The sequence below is a fragment of the Temnothorax americanus genome, unplaced genomic scaffold, assembly GCF_048541705.1.
Source record: "Temnothorax americanus isolate GAGA-0224 unplaced genomic scaffold, ASM4854170v1 Scaffold71, whole genome shotgun sequence".
In the NCBI taxonomy this organism is placed as follows: Eukaryota; Metazoa; Arthropoda; class Insecta; order Hymenoptera; family Formicidae; genus Temnothorax; species Temnothorax americanus.
The window spans coordinates 245,901-259,243 of record NW_027509794.1 but is presented as its reverse complement, the minus strand read 5'-3'; the positions used below and the strand labels follow the sequence as shown (position 1 = coordinate 259,243).

General features: G+C 37.1%; 1 protein-coding gene and 1 long non-coding RNA gene across 17 annotated transcripts in view; one reads left to right on the top strand and one right to left on the bottom strand.

Annotated features, from left to right (window-relative positions):
• The window catches only part of Pnut (septin 7-like protein pnut), a 118,681-nt gene that overhangs the window by 45,897 nt on the left and 59,441 nt on the right, over positions 1–13,343 (top strand). For 2 of the 16 annotated variants that reach the window (XM_077422596.1, XM_077422595.1), the window contains exons 1-2: positions 6,107–6,258; positions 6,608–6,670. The exons of 1 other annotated variant lie outside the window; for it this stretch is intronic. The gene's annotated coding sequence lies outside the window, so the exon portion shown is untranslated. Of the gene's footprint in view, positions 1–6,093; positions 6,671–10,852; positions 10,999–13,343 lie in introns of those variants that run through there. 13 more of the 16 variants (XM_077422598.1, XM_077422597.1, XM_077422604.1 and 10 more) reach the window with 10 other exon arrangements.
• On the bottom strand, positions 2–2,853 carry LOC143906490 (uncharacterized). Its single transcript, XR_013259539.1, has 3 exons — positions 2,637–2,853; positions 2,245–2,412; positions 2–2,133 (listed from the first exon to the last, which is right to left on the bottom strand). It is a non-coding gene; the product is annotated as an uncharacterized LOC143906490 (long non-coding RNA).

Sequence of the window (13,343 nt, the reverse complement as noted above, 5' to 3'; positions counted from 1 at the left end):
GTAAGGATTCGAATAGTTTATTTCTATTGCTACGTTTTTAGTTTGTTCAAGTAATACACAATTTGACTGATATAATAATGAAAAATATGTTCCTATAACACGTACGTTTACAATATGACACTTTAATTAATTTATGTTATTCGATACGTGTGCAATGATTTATTAGCGATTACAATGTAAGGATTCGAATAGTTTATTTCTATTGCTACGTTTTTAGTTTGTTCAAGTAATACACAATTTGACTGATATAATAATGAAAAATATGTTCCTATAACACGTACGTTTACAATATGACACTTTAATTAATTTATGTTACTCAATACGTGTGTGCAATGATTTATTAGCGATTACAATGTAAGGATTCGAATAGTTTATCTCTATTGCTATGTTTTTATAGTTTGTTTAAGTAACACACGATATTATTGACTGATAGATAATATAATAATGAAAAATATGTTCCTATAACACGTACGTTTACAATATGACACTTTAATTAATTTATGTTACTCAATACGTGTGTGCAATGATTTATTAGCGATTACAATGTAAGGATTCGAATAGTTTATCTCTATTGCTATGTTTTTATAGTTTGTTTAAGTAACACACGATATTATTGACTGATAGATAATATAATAATGAAAAATATGTTCCTATAATACGTACGTTTACAATATGACACTTTAATTAATTTATGTTATTCAATACGTGTGCAATGATTTATTAGCGATTACAATGTAAGGATTCGAATAGTTTATCTCTATTGCTATGTTTTTATAGTTTGTTTAAGTAACACACGATATTATTGACTGATAGATAATATAATAATGAAAAATATGTTCCTATAACACGTATACGTTTACAATATGACACTTTCTTTAATTTATGTTATTCAATACGTGTGCAATGATTTATCAGCGATTATAATATAAGAATTTGAATTATTTATTTCTATTGCTATTTCGATGTTTTAAGCTTGTTGCTTTTGATAAGTAAACACTCGATTTTATTTTTTATCTTCTCATTTACTTTTACCACTTCTTCCACAGTTCCTTTCATTTCATTCCGCAATTGTACATTTTCCTTTATTATGGTGTTCCTCGGTGAATTCGCATTCTCGTTTTCACTTCTCTTCATTTCTGCCCTATCGATATCCTATCATTATAACTAAAAGGGAAATGGCGGTAGGTATTATTATTGAAATGTCACGCGATCATGTTATTAAGCTGTCTCGTAACACATCCATTCGCACGACAAATATCGTCACGCAAAACTCTCGCTACGCTCGTCGACGTATTACATCGAGATAATAAATTGTACGGCCGACCGCGCACAGATTTCCGGCACTTATGCTGGTTAACGTGCATCGGACACTTCTAACGTCAATTTTCCATGTCTCTTTATGTTGCTTTATGTATACATTATGTTATCATGTTATCATTCTGAAAGAGGCGCGACGAGATTCTCGCGTGATTATTACGTATCGAGCGATCTTAGATTAGCGTTAACATAAAAAAATTCGAATATTTCTTATTAACATATCTTTTTATAGGCATGAATTCGCCTAATTGTGATAATAATTATTTTCTGTGCTACATTTTTTTCTAATTTTTCTCACCACTATTTCCTGGTATTCCTTTAAAAGTAACTAAAAAAATAATTGAGACAATAAATAACGTTAGCAAAGTTAATAATTAAATGACAAGCGTTACGTATATCTCAGATTGAACGTCCGGTATAATACGTTAAATCACTTCGCGACCTTGCTCCCTATAAATAATAGCATTTCACAATATTTCCTCTCGTCGGAAAAAAATGCAGTGACTCGAGATTCTAGGCGTGATCGCGGCGATTAAGCAAGGGACACCTGCCAACCCGCAAGCTGCGGTCTGCTGCAAACTTTGCGAAATCACGGCTGTGAACTATCGGCTGCACATCGTCTTCAATTTCTTGAGACTTCGTTTGTAGATCTTCTTTGGTTAGTGGTTTGCAAGTCTGCACACAGCCATCTTGATGTAGATGTAAGATATTTCGTTTTTTTCTTATACTGCACGTACAAAACCGTGAAGGAACTGCACCAAGTTTTACTTGTTTACGCCCAGCGACAAATTTTATTTCTGATGGTTGGAAGTGTATCTAGAGAAAGGAAATCACAAATATATACTTCAGTCTAACAGTAGATTACGTGGTTACATCTATTTATCTTCCGAAGTGCAAAGTCAGAGCATACTGCATATTGTTACTAACCTCGCAAAGTTTTTGAGTATTATTAGGTGACCAGCTCTTTCCTCTTCCAACCGCAGCGATCCATTTCTGTCTCAGCGACTCATTTTGCGGATATGTTACAAGTGCGTAGCCGTCATTGCTGTTGTTACTGCACTTATATGCGGTGCATCTCGATGGCATGATTAGTGCCTGTAATACAAAAACAATAAATTAGTACTGTACTGTAGTATTTATTTATTTTTTAACTACACTATTCATCAAGAATCTGCAATATACTCGGTTTAAAAAAATAATGACACTTTTGTTCTGTGCAGCAGATTTCGCATATAGCTTTGTAATATTATTATAGCACGTAAATAATATTTTAATAATTTTCTTTATATTTTTTCAACTTTTGCTAAATAAAAACTTACCGTTCCTTCGTTGAATTGATGTTAATTTTGTCACTCAGTCACTCACGCGCGGATGACCATGCGGCGTGTTTACCTCAACTTAACCTGACTTAACCTGCCTGCGCTAACCCCCTCCTACGCTCTTCTGCATTGACGTCGCAATCTCGCCTTTGCCCCCCTCAATAATGTTGCTAGCCAATCACGGAATGGCTGGTCACATGACCCGTTGTCGCCTCTCTCTCCTAGAGGCTCTCTAATTATATATATATATATTTAATAACTCGAGATTCGGCACTCGGCGAGACACCGTACGCGATATCCGAAATGCGTGGCATCGTGGCAACGTCGCATAGCCGGCGCGTGCCAAGGCAGCTAGCAGTCATAGACGGAGATAGTAAATCGTAAATCGTATGTCTGTCCTTCTCTCCTCGCTCGAAGCTTGCCGAGGCGCCGGGCCGGCCGAGCGCGGCCGAGCGCGGCCGAGCGTGGCCGAGCGAGGCCGCAGCATATCCCCACTAACTGGCTAGTTCGGACACGAACCATTAGCACGGACGCAAACCATGTGCGGTTACCGAGCGAAACGACGTAGTTGATACGCACTTTATCAGGGTGCGCGTCGGAAAATGTGACACAGAAAAATTGACGAAAAATGCCGGGATGGCCTCTCTCAGGTTTCTCTCTGGTAAAGGGTTGAAGGTACCGGAAATAAGTTGGCGCTGGAAGTTCATATTTTTTAATGAATTATAGCTCAAACGATTGCTCCCTAATTGCTCCCTCAGAATCAACAATTGCTCCCCTTTTAAAATTATTATTTTTTGAAATATTTAATAAAAACGAAAAATTTCTAATTTTTATTGAAAAACATATTTATAATAACTCAATGCAACTAAATCCGGCATAGAACGATTGCTCCTTTATTGCTCCTTATTGCTCCATCATAATTTTAATGATTTATTGCATTTTTATTGAAAAATTAACAAATTAATCTCATTTCACAAGTAACGCCGCTGCCGCCGCCACTATCGGCCGCCTATTGTAACTATGGCTCGGCAGCCATTGGCGGAAATATTCATAAGTAATATAATAGCTCTATTGTTCATAACTATATCTCAAAGAGTTTAGTCAACATTTCTTATTAATTTTCGGTAGAATAACTACTTCTTGCTTCGCTCTATTGGGATTTTCAATCGCTCCATTCGTATAATTAATTTTGTATGATATTTTAGCAAAGAACTGTTTATTTTCTTGGAAAAATACATTTCTCACAATCTTCTGCAAGTATATCCAACATAAAACGATTGCTCCTTAAGGCCGGTTTTCACACGCAATGATTAGTGGCGCCAACTGACTGGCATTCATTGGCGCCAGAACCAACTGGCAAACTCACAAGTGTTTACACAGTGATTGGCGTATAATATGGAAAATATTTAACATTTATTAAACACACAGTAAATGACAACAACCATGTAACCTCAAATTTTGAGGTTATATGCTTTGGCCAATAACCGCCAGTAAACGCCACATTACTAGCGCCAGTTTGCATCAAGTGTTTACACTTGCATTTTTACTGGCATTAGTCGACTGGCGCGGCCTGGCGCCACCAATCATTGCGTGTGAAAACCGGCCTTTAATTGCTACGCGTTGCTCCATCATTATACCTTAACGATTTATTGCATCTTTATTAAAAAATTAACAAATTGATCATTTCACAAGTGACGACGCCGCCACCTGTCAACATTGTGCATGAGTTCTTATTGACGTTAGGCTGAGTTTCCAATGTGCGCGTTACGCGTCGCGTCATCTGTTGTTTAATCAATCTAAACATCCCATTACAAATAATGTAATAAAATAAGATGTTTTGATTAGTCGCGACGGATAACGTGATGCGTGACGCGCTCAGTGGAAACTCAGCCTAATGCTGCGTTCTCACTATATGCGTCCGTAACCGTTGATTTAAACCGTCATCTTTAAGAAATTGACCAATCACAATCGAATGTGAGAAGAACAATCGACTGTGATTGGTCAATTTCTTAAAGATTACGGTTTAAATCAACGGTTACGGCTTCTATAAATCAGCCTTAAGGCTTAGGCTTAAAACACCTATTGTAGATAGGCACTAAGGCTGAGTGTCCACTGAGCGCGTCACGCGGCGCATCGCATTATCCGTCGCGACCAATCAAAACATCTTATTTTATTACATTATTTGTAATGGGATGTTTAGATTGGTTAAGCCCCTTGCACAATGCCAGGCAACAGACAATAGGAACAGGAAATAACCAAAGAATCGTTAATTACAACTTAAAAAATTTGAATGCTATGATTGGTTGGCAACAGGCAATAGGCACAGAATTTCCAATGTAACGGAAACTCTGTGTCTATTGCCTGTGTCACTGTTTATTCTGCATTTATACATGATTTCTGATTTTTATTCCCTGTTCCTATTGCCTGTTGCCTGGCATTGTGCAAGGGGCTTTAACGACAGATGACGCGACGCGTGACGCGCACATTGGAAACTCAGCCTAACGTCAATAAGGGCTCATGCACAATGCTGACAGGTGGCAGCGTCGTCACTTGTAAAATGATCAATTTGTTAATTTTTTAATAAATATGCAATAAATCGTTAAGGTAATGACGGAGCAACGCGTAGCAATTAAGGAGCAATCGTTTTATGTTGGATATACTTGCAGAAGACTGTGAGAAATGTATTTTTCCAAGAAAATAAACAGTTCTTTGCTAAAATATCATACAAAATTAATTATACGAATGGAGCAATTGAAAATCCCAATAGAGCGAAGCGAGAAATAGTTATTCTACCGAAAATCAATAGGAAATCTTGACTAAACTCTTTGAGATATAGTCATGAACAATAGAGCTATTATATTACGTTTGAATATTTTCGCCAATGGCTGCCGAGCCATAGTTACAATAGGCGGTCGATAGTGGCGGCGGCGGCGTTACTTGTGAATTAATTTTTTAATAAAAATGCAATAAATCATTAAAATTATGATGGAGCAATAAGGAGCAATGAAGGAGGAATCGTTTTATGCCGGATTTAGTTGCATAGAGTTATTATAAATATGTTTTTCAATAAAAATTAGAAATTTTTCGTGTTTATTAAATATCTCAAAAAATAATAATTTTAAAAGGGGAGCAATTCTTGATTCTGAGGGAGCAATTAGGGAGCAATCGTTTGAGCTATAATTCATTAAAAAATATGAACTTCCAGCGCCAACTTATATCCGATGTTGAAGGTAGCGGTAGTCCGGCACGGCGTTGCAGTATCGACACTCGATACCATTTGGTTTCGCTCTCGTGTTGCCGCGGCGGACGCTCCGATTAGTTCACGCAATTAGTCGACGGCGCTCGCGTCGTAGCGATCGACGATTGTGATTGGCGTCCGTACGAAGTTGCTCTCCTTCTCTCGTTCTCTCTCTTTCTCGCACCTCGCACCCCCCTCGCGTCTGCGGCAGGCGGCAGGCGGCAGGCGGCAAACGGCAGCTGCATCAGGCGTGGTCGTCGGCGTCGTCGCAGTCACGCAGTTTATCCGAGTCGGGCGCGGTGATAGTTTCGCTCGTCTATCGTGGCTCATCTCGAGAACGCGATACTGTGAACTGTGGCGTCTTGTTCGGTGCGTTGTGGACAGGTATACGCGCGTTCGCGCAGCGCGTTTTCGCAGCGCGTTCTCCTCTCTCTTTTCCCTCTTTTTCTCTGTCTCTCTCTCTCTCTTTCTCTTTTTTTTTCTTCATTCTCGCGCCAATAGCGCGCAATGAACCACGTCAAATGAGAATAAAAACGCGGTCACGCTCGACCGGCTCAGCGATGATGTGAATCATCGACAACGCCGGCTTCTCAGGTCTCAAGAAGCCCACGCAGTTCGACGCGTCCCCGTTTTCCTTCTCGCTCTATCTCGCGCGCGCGTACTCTCCCGTTCATTCTCTGATCTATTCCGTTCCGTTCCTCGTCTTTTTCATCTTTCTCTCTCCCCCCTGAAGAACAACCCTCGGATTCCGCGCGCGCACCACCTACGCAGTGAGCGTTGACAGTGTGGAAGGACGGTTAGTATCATGCCGCGATATCACGATCTTATTGTTAGGGACGAACGAATGCGTCGTTCGACAGTGTTCTCGCTAGAACACATTCTAAAGCGATGCTCGAGACACGCTCTCGAGCGAGTCAGAATGGCGAAGCCCTCGCTCCGGACGTTATGATCGTCTGGAAGCTCCACTGTCACTCCCTTGGGGGCGAGATACGCTCGGACGAACGCGCAAACCCAACGACTCCGGTTAACGAAATACCCGTCTCCTTTTACACGAGGATGATGAAACCGGTATGATTTCGGCGAGCGGAAAGTGACCTCTATGTTTATTCGCAACGATCGTTTCGGGATGCTTACTGCTTTTCCCTCCTTATTTACACGCGTCGAAAGTTTCATTCAAGGAGAAAGTACCGGTTCAAATCCCTTATACCCAGCGAGAAATGACCCGTCGAATCGACGTCGATTCGACTGGTCATTTCTCGCTGGGTAAGTAATCCTGTTTGCAGGACACAGAAAGGAACTCGAGTTTTGTTACATCGACATGCACAAATCCGAATGAAATAATTATATTTATTTATTTATGTTTATACGGATTAATGTTTCGGAGAAAGGATTTCCTTAATTGTTCAGCTGTGAAAATTGCATTGCGATTTTCGTTAACCGGAAAAAGGATATGACCGGCGTGATTTAAGGGCAGCTCGGATCTCTCGTCGAACGCTCCTTCCGCATCCTCCACCGATCGAAGTTACGCGGAAGTGAAGCGAGCTAGCTTTTCACGGGGTTTGCTTTACGCGCGATTATACTTTTACTACGATGCATACCCCCCCCCCCGATATCGGAATCATACGCGAGTCGAAACGCAGACTGCCGCGGTGACTCAACGCCAAGTGATCATGCGTAAACAATTCGTAACGTTGTATATCAGATGTCTACAAGTGAAACTGACATTCCTCAATCTTCTCCGACATCAAGTTAGAAGGAGCGATTGTATTCTGCACAAAATATGTATATAACAATTCACAGTTTGACAATTGCAATACTAGTTGAAAAAAAATCGTGTCTCCAACTGCAATAAATGTCATTTTTGAATGTATGTATTATCCCGTTGCCTAATAATTAACTTTTTATTGGTTTTTTTTAAATCTTTTACTATAGCTTTTCATTACTAAAGAAGAAATAATAGATAAAATATGAAATATATGATGAATTAGATAGGGCTAAAGGATAGTTGTTATGGAAATAAATATGGAAAGAAAAAAGGGCTGGAATAAGGAAAAGTAGATAGGGTTAAGTAGTATGGTTACATGGAAGGTATGAGTGAATTAAGTTACTTTGTAAACTACTTCTTGCTGCTAAACCATAAGCTAAAATTAATAAAGATTAATTGATATTAGCTTTTTATTGACATTCTTTTCAATTATCCAGAGGCGGCATATAGAAAATCCTCACGTATAGTGACGGGGGAGGTAAGCAGGCGAGTTTCAATTTTTTGCCGTAACACGGTAAAAATAACAATTTTATTTATGCAAACTTTTCAAATATATTTAAATGCATTCTTATATATTATTATATATTATATATTTATATATATATATATATATATATATATTTTTTTTTTTTTTTTTAATATATTTAACGTTTCAAATTAATAAACTTTAGTCAAAGGACGAGGTGAAATACTTAAAGATTTAATATTTGGAATTAGTGCAAAAGTGCAAACGTTGCAGTACGTTTTGAATTCTTCAAGATTCACCAACCAACTCATCTAAATCCAGTTTCTTTGTCATATCATGCTGATGAAGATGTAGAACTGCAATGTTATTAAGATGATCTTGCAACATTGTAGAACGTAGATAATTCTTCAGTCGCCTTAAACTGGAAAAACTTCTTTCATTAGTGCAAGTGGAATCTGGTACAGTCAGGAGAAGCTGAAATATTCTGGAACGAGCACACCAGTCAGTTTTCTCGAAGAATGTTACTACATCTTTCACATGTCTCAAACATTTTTCGTTGTTAAATTTTTTACTAAAAAAAATGTCAAGCTAAAATTCACGCTAAAAAATGTCACGTATGGTATGTATGTACCATACTGACCATACTGGTGCTGCTACCTCTGCAATTATCTGCGTTTCACATATAAATCGTGATACATGGAACTTATTTGACATTTAATTCATTATTAATAAATGTAATAGGTGTAACCTTTATAATTATGAAGCTTTTTTAATTTTAACATCGAATTTTCTGAAATATAGATTAATATAGATTATCGTCCAAAGTGACTATTTAAATGCAGGACAACGCTGCATTTTTATCCGAATATTGGAAGATAGATCGCAGAGTGCGAATATTGATTCTACAGTCCTCACATTTAAATTCGCTTCCCTGGTTTGCCGATTGATCCCGAGAAATGCTGCCGGTTTATACGTTCGTGAGATACGAAAGATACTGAAGCGAGAACACTGTCTTTTGTCGACGTCGTCGTTCGGTTATCCTCGTGACGTGTAAGACGAGCCGGGTGACTTATCTCGTAGAGCACCACTCTTGCGACGATAAACAAAACCCACGCCATCGCGTATCGGCTTTCGACATGTTTCCACTAGCGCCCCGATCGAGAGGCTTCTTTTTTCTCTCCCCGCGACTATTTTGCCAACGTCAACTGTCGATCGCAATCGCGCGTATTGAAACCCTTGGCACACAAAAATATCACCGGGAATGTTGGAAATCGTCATAACGGGTAGTATTTTTATGAAATACATTTGCTGTTTTTACTAGATTTATTACTTGTATTGTTTGTATTAATCTAATTTATTACATCTATGTGTGAGTAAGTTTAAAAGTAAACGAAGCGTGTCCGTTTGATTACAACGAAAATTGTTTCTTTTGTTATCGGACAGACGAAGATAAAAACGTTATCGCGTATGTGTTAATAAGCTTGCTTAATGAGTGAGATGGTACTGTCGAACGAGTTCCAAATAAAGTTTCGCGGGGTCAGTCAGCCTTATGTCGGTGAAGTTGGCATATTATTTTCCAGCAAATCAAAAATAAAAGGGAATTTTTGTCGCATGCAGTCGAGTTCTATAGTTCCTGATACTTTAGTGATAGTTCTGGTAATTTTGCCAAAAAAAAGTTTATTGAAAAAATGATCTGCTAGTTTTTCGTAGCAAATGTCTATTATACGATTGTGATATGCTGGTGCTCTTTTCGAGATCTACGTTATAGTTCCTCCATGTATTTCAGAATTCTTCTGGAATACTTACATGAAGGAGTGCTAGATCTATAATGTAGAATTTAAAAAAAGAGTCCCGAACTTACAGTAATGTACTATCACGATTATATGGGTGAAGCATTGATAAAAATTGTTAATAATTATTCGAAAATTGCTAAAACTCTTCTGAAATACATGGAAGAGCACTTGAACTATAACGTAGGCCTCGAAAAGGGCCCAGAACTCACAATCAGCATGTTACAATCGTATAGTACAGACGTTGATAAAAATTGTTAATAATTATTCAAAAATTGCTAGAAACTAGAACTTTTCTGAAATACATGGAAGAATACTAGATCTATAACGCAGGGCTCGAAAATAGCCCCCAACTTACAGTAATGTATTAGCATATCACGATTATATGGATGAAGTATTGATAAAAATTGTTAACAATTATTCGAAAATTGCTAGAAGCTGAAACTCTTCTGAACTACATGGAGGCACTAGAATTGTAACGTAAGCCTCGAAAAGAACTCACTTCAATGCACCAGTATATTGCAATCATATAATAGACGTTTGCTACAGAAAACTAACAGATCATTTTTTCAATGGACTTTTTTGGCATAATTACCAGAACTATTACTAAAAAGTATCAGGAACTATAGAACTTGACTGTATGCGAGAACTCCCTTTTATTTTTTATTTGCTAGAAAATGATCTGCTACGGAAAGTATTAGCAGATCATTTTTTCGACTGTTTTTTGTATAAAATGACCAGAACTATTACTGAAAAGTATCAGGAACTATAGAACTCGACTGCATGCAACAAGAACTCCCTTTTATTTTTGATCTGCTGGAAAATTATATGCCAACTTCACAGACACATCAGTCTTTCGATCGGTCGCTTCGAGATACATATACAGTCGATGTACAGTTACGCGCCACTGCGTGCGTTTTGCATATTGCTTTACCATATCCACGATTTTTTTTACAGCTCTAGACTCTATTTCATAAAACTGCATAGGTACTGGTAATAAGAGACGGACGATATTGCAGGTGATAATACTAGTCAACTACGTCTAGAAATTGATGTTGCTTTACCAAATTTCAAGAGTCGCAGTTTTGTAAAACAAAAATCTAGTAGGTGTCATATTCTATAATTTTAACACTTAAATCGAAGTCGATTCCTGAGACTCATTGTCAGTGACAATAAATCTTGCTCTTTCTTATTTATACTATCCTTCGTATGTGTTTTAATAGACTATAAATTAAAAAAATCAATTTTTTATTATATATTTTAAAGTCCAACACACTAGAATATCTCAAATCCCAATCAGTCTCAAAGACACGTTTTTGTTTAACACGTCTCGTTTCGCTCCGAGTCATTACCGTGGACAATCATAATAATCTTTATATACATATATATATATATATATATATATATATATATATATATAAATTAGGCAACATAATTATCGCAACAAAAATTTTCGTCAAAAATTTGCCCAACTTCAAATAAGCACAACTCCGCGAAAAATTGTCATATCTAAAAGGTGGTTTTTTTTTTTTTTTTTTTTAGGGTGAAGTCTACTTTAAGGAACCATTGTTCAATTTTAAATTTAGCCTGCCCCCTCGCCGTTCTTCCAAAAGTAAGAACGTGTTTTTTCTCCGAAAAATTGCATACTTTGACTGAATTTTTTTTGTAACTATCATAGCAACCATCGTAAAATATAGACTTTTCCCTGCAAATAAAAAAAAATAAGCGTACGATTTTTTTCGCCAAGTTATGGCTTATCAAAGTTACCTATGCATTTTTGAGCATTTAATCACCGCCAACATTAGCATTACCCGAAGGACACTACGGGGAGGTTGCTGGTCGGATTTTGCCCATCGTGTGTGTGCGTGCGTGCGTGCGTCGTGTTAGCAGAGATTTGCACAAGCTAATTTTTATTCAAACGAGGCATTGTTACGATTTTGTCTTTTGTTTTCCGAATGAGCAATACAATACAGTGACTGCAATACTGTGAAGTTTTGTAATACTGAAGTAAGTAACTTCACAGTACATTACTTCTCTAAGTAACTTTACAGTATTGCAATCGTATTGTATCGTTCATTCGGAAAACAAAAGAAAATGGTAACAATGCCTCGTTTGAATAAAAATTATTTTGTGCAAATCTCTGCTAACACACACGCGCACACACACACACACACACACACACACACACACACGATGGGCAAAATCCGACCAGCAACCTTCTCGTGGTGTCCATCGGGTAATGCTAATGTTGGCGGTGATTAAATGCTCAAAAATGCATAGGTAACTTTGATAAGCCATAACTCGGCGAAAAAAATCGTACGGACTTTTTTTTTTTTTTTTTTGCAGGGAAAAGTCTATATTTTACGATGGTTGCTATGATAGTTACGAAAAAAATTCATTCTACTCCGTAGAATGTGTCAAAGTATGCAATTTTTCGGAGAAAAAACACGTCCTTACTTTTGGAAGAACGGCGGGAGGGGGGAAGGCTAAATTCAAAATCGAACAATGGTTTCTTAAAGTACAGACTTCAACCTTTATATATAAAATGAAAAAAATACTTTCAGATATGACAATTTTCCGCGGAGTTGTGCTTATTTGAAGTTGGGCAAATTTTTGACGAAAATTTTTGTTGCGATAATTTTGTTGCCCAGTGTATATATAAAGGGTGTTTCGTTTTAATCACCCCAGGCAAATATCTCGAAAAATATGAAAGATACGGAAAAACGTTTCGGACAAAAGTTGTTTGGTTCGAAAGGGGACATAAGATGGTGTCATTGGTTTGACCATGGATAGTCGTTTAAAGCTCACGTGAACGACACCTTTAATTTCTTAAATGGAACTCTATTTTTCAATGCATATTCTTGTAGCTAATCTTGAGAGATTTTCAAAACACTATAATAAAGTATTTTTTTGTTAAGAACTTTTGGAATTATAAGGCTTGAAAGTTCTAGTATTTTGACATAAAATACAAAATATCTTGTAAAACATTAAGTTTTCGGTAATGTTACCTTAATACTTTTATGCACAGAATAATGAGACAAATCAATTGATATGAAAAAAAGACATAGTTGCTTTTAAAAAAAAGTATGCAGATGCGTGTTGCAAATTACATATTTTTTCTTAAAGGAACTATGCCTTTTTTTATACCAATTGATTCGTCTCATTATTCTGTGCATAAAAGTATTAAGGTAACATTACCGAAAACTTAATGTTTTACAAGATATTTTGTATTTTATGTCAAAATACTAGAACTTTCAAGCCTTATAATTCCAAAAGTTCTTAACGAAAAAATATTTTATTATAGTGTTTTGAAAAGCTCTCGAGATTAGCTACAAGAATATGCATTGAAAAATAGGAGTTTCTATTTAAGAAATTAAAAGTGTCGTTCACGTGAGCTTTGAACGACCATCCATGGTCAAACCAATGACACCATCTTATGTCCCCCTTC